Here is a 4369-nt window from a genome sequence, read left to right as displayed (position 1 = left end):
TTCCTCACTAACCCTTGGCCTAGGTGCACCTCCCTTGGGAGCTAAGGGGGCCCAAGGGAGGGGTGGCTGTTCCGGCCCCTGGTCAGGAAAATGGAGGCAAGGAAATCATTAAATATATTAGCTTTGTCATCTGGTGTGATGAACAAATTTCCTAGCGTGTCCTGCAGGGGCCCCACGTTACCCAGAACCTTCTTTTTGCCCCCTATGTATTTAAAAAAGGACTTCTTGTTGTCCTTGATCCGGGAAGCTAGTCCCAGTTCCATCTCTGCCTTGGCCTTCCTGACTGACCCCTGCATCCCCAAGCAACTGCAGTATAATCCTCCCTGGTGATGGCCCCTACCTTCCATTGGGTGTATGCCTCCCTTTTAGCTAGGAGACACTCCCGGATGCTTTTGGTGAGCCATGGGGGCTATTGCGCCCTCCTGACCCCTTTGATCCGTGTTGGGATTACCTCCCTTTGGGCTTGGAGAATTGTCTCCTTAAGGAGCGACCAGTTTTCTTGGACACCTGGCTCCCCTCCCCTCCAGGACCTCAGTGCTTCCCCGACTATTCTCCTTAACTCATTGAAGTCTGCCCTCCTGAAATCTAGGGCTGCTGGTGCCTCTCACTCCTGACCAGCAGCCCCATTCCCCACACTCTGGACCCACCACCCTGGGTAGGGGCAGGGCAAGTCCCTTCCCAGTGTTACCTGGTTGGTGGATGGGCTCCACCAATCACAATGAAGATTCTCCAAGCCTCGGTGTGCCAGGCTGTATTGGTAAGTCTGCCAGAGAAGATAATCCGAAGTTCTTTTAACATTTGTTTCCTGTTGTGTTTTTATTTGCACCTGTGCAATGGGAGCAGTCCTTTTTAAAACAGAGTATGCCAGACTGAGCTGTATGTGAGAGATTTTGCCTATATATCCAGAGAATGGAAGACCCTTGCCCTGGATGTTTAAAAAAAAATCAGGACTTGATTTATTCTTACTGGTATAAAAATAGACCAGGTCTTATTAATGTAAAGTAGCAAGCACAATCATGCCCTTATCTTCACTAGGTTCTCTATTAAGAGCTCCTGGCAAGAGACAGAAGTGCCTTATTTCTAATAAAGAGAGATTTGGACATCTGTAGTTGTGTGTAGGCAGATGGGGATCAGAAATCTGACCAAACACCAAGATTTACATTTTTTAAGTCATTGCCCAAAATCCAAACTCATGCTTTTTTAACTTTTTGGATTGGTAATATTGGGATTATATAAACTACAGACAAGGTCTGGTTAGTTCTCAATCATTAACTTTCTTCTACAGCCAATTCATGATTGACCACAAGATGAACATGAGCCACCAATGTGATGTTGCAGCTGGTAAAGCAAACCAAACTCTGGCTTGCATCCATAGATGCTTCTCAAGTAAATCTCAGGATGTCATCCTCCTGCTGTACTCCACTTTGGTGAGGCCGCAGCTGGAGTACCATATCCAATTCTGGACTCTACAATTCAAGAAGGATGTGGAGAAGCTTGAGAGAGTCCAGAGGAGAGCCACGCACATGATCAGAAAATGAGAGAATAGGCCTCATGAAAAGAGGCTGAGAGCCATGGGACTCTTCAGCCTGGAAAAGTGCAGGCTTGGGGGGGACCTGGTGGCAGTCTATAAGTACATCGGGGTGTGCATCAGGATCTGGGGGAACACCTGTTCACCAGAATGCCTCAAGGCATGACAAGGTCCAACTGTCACAAGCTCCTCCAAGAGCATTTTAGGCTGGATATAAGGACAAACTTCTTTACTGTCTGAGCCCCCAAGGCCTGGAATAGACTCCCTCAGAGGTGGTGCAAGCACCTACTCTGGACTCCTTTAAGAAATGTCTGGACTGTATAGGTTTACTGGTCAGATTCTGTTAATAGCATACATTGCACTTTTTAAAAATGTCCTATACAGCCTTGATGGGTGAGATTGTTATGTCTAGTCTTTGTTATGCACAATAAGATTCAAACAAATAATGAAAACAAGTTTAAAAAATTCACAGCATTTTCAATAACTTAAGTCAAGTTGGTGTTGCATTTACATTGTACTTATTTTTCCATTTTTCATGGAGATCAAGTTATAGTAAATATCTAAAGACACTTAATATCTCTATAAAAGGGTCAGTGTGTCTGTCTAGAATACAGTGCATCATTTTTATTTGAGGTTTTTAATCGTTTTCATTTCATTTAATAACCTCTCTGGCATATACAGTTATTCGGTTCCTTCTGCTACTTTAAAATGGTAATGGTAATCTCTTTCATAATAGACTATATCTATTTTTTTCATCGTTTGTAGAAAGCCACCTACAATTTAGTAACCAGGGTATTGTTTCTGAAGATTTTGCAATATTGCAAAAAAGTTAGTATAGTAATTGTTTCTGTTAAAGGCCCACATTTATGATAAGCAGGTTCTGTGCATAGTATATAAAACTGGATTTGCCAAGTGGTTGAAAAGGGGAATAAAGGGACTAGTAGGCTGCTACTAAAATAGAACAGATTGCATTTCTATTCCAGACACAAATCACCATAGTATCAGAGAGCCTTCTACAGTACCACATTAAAAAAAAGACAAGTGGGGAAAGGATGAGATTACATAAGATATGTTAGGTGACAGTTGCATTTAATGTGCATGGTTTGTGATGATCTTTCTAGGGGGGCACTGATAAAGATTTTTCGGCCCAGTACTGATGGCTGATTATTAACCAGCCATATCAGCTGATACCAATCTGCAGCCCGGCAGCTTGGAGATCAGTCTGGCTAGTAGTCTGTTGTGAGGAAGGGGCAGATGGGGGAGAGAAGGGGTGTAGGGGAGGCAGATCAAGGCCCCAGCGGTGAGGGAGGGAGTGGGGTTGGGGCTGATGCAGAGGTAGGGGCAGGGGCAGGTGCTGCCCAACCAAGGCGGGGCGTGGGATGGACCTGTGGCTCTTCCAGTGGGTGTAGGGGCAGCTCCTGCTGCTGTGTGAACCCCTGAGAGAGTCATGAGAGGTACGTACCCCCTGGATCTGTGCTCTGGGTGAGGGTGGGCTGTCATTGTGTGCACAGGGATATAGGCTGCCACTGGCCTCTTCCTAGTGTGAGGGCTGGGCCTGGGCTATTTTGGGGCAGGCAGGGCAAGGGAGCTATAGCCGTCCCAAAATTTGCCATAATCTACCCCATAGCCTGCACTCTAAGAGCTGCCACCAGCCACCCCACCTGGCCTGAGTGCAGCCCCAGTCCCAAGCATGCAGTGCACAGCCCACCCTCACCCCACACACAGATCTGGGGGGCACATGCTCCCCATGCCTCCCCTGAGGGTGTGCACAGCAGTAAGAGTCCCCGCCCCACTCTGTCCCCCTGCACAAGCCATGGCTCCGTCCCACGCCCTGTCCTGCCCTGCCCTGGCTGCGCAGCGCCTGCTCCTGTCACAGCCCCAGCTCCACTCTCTCCCTCACTGCGGGGATCTTGGTCTGCCCCCCCATTTCCCTTCCACCCCCCACAAACTTACCATTTGGACACTGCTCTCCAAGCTGCTGGGCTGCATTCTGAGCCATGTGCATGTTATGGCTGCACACATGCACGCGGCATTTATCAGCGACATTATTGGCCACATCCATGAAAATAAGCTGACTGCTGATAATGTCAATTTTCCTTTTATCAGTGCTGATATGATATGGACTGATGTATTGGTGCACCTCTAGATCTTTTATTCTTATAGCTCATTCCAGTCTTACTCTTCACTAGATCTGGCTTAATTTTCTCTGCATAAATAAAGCAGAACATTTATATGAATTGTTGACTTTTTTCATTGTAAAATTGAAGCTAGCTAACTACACTGGACAGTATTGTTGGGGAAAAACAGATTTATAGCTAAATAATGAAAAATGCAGACAAAAAACAATTTCAGAGCAATGTCAGTTCATGGTAATTAACATGAAAGGAAATAAAGTACTATTATCAAACAGTGTCAAGTATCTGATTTGTTAAAAGACCTCCAACTGCATACAATACAGAAACCTGGTTGAATGATGCTCTCTGGCTGATTTGGGTACAGTTGTCATCAACTGAGTATTTGGTATATCACGAACTCTGAGAAGCTAGTGGAAAGATAATGTGTAAGGTGATAAAGACCAAGCTGCTGCTGGGTGGTCATGTTATAGCACATGCAGTTAGCTTTTCCCCTTTTAAGTTTGGATAGGGTATTCATAGTTTCATAGTTTTTGGGTCGGAAGGGACCTGAGCAGATCATCTAGTCCGACCCCCTGCCATGGCAGGAAGAGCACTGGGGTCAAATGACCCCAGTAAGGTGGTCATCCAACCTCCTCTTAAAAACCCCCAGGGTGGGAGCCTGCACCACCTCACTTGGAAGCTGGTTCCAGACCCTAGCTGCCCTGAC

Source organism: Gavialis gangeticus, unplaced genomic scaffold (genome assembly GCF_001723915.1).
Source record: "Gavialis gangeticus isolate Ggan-Ray unplaced genomic scaffold, GavGan_comp1, whole genome shotgun sequence".
Classification (NCBI taxonomy): domain Eukaryota; kingdom Metazoa; phylum Chordata; order Crocodylia; family Gavialidae; genus Gavialis; species Gavialis gangeticus.
The sequence above is the reverse complement of the archived record's forward strand: the minus strand, read 5'-3'. Positions refer to the sequence as shown.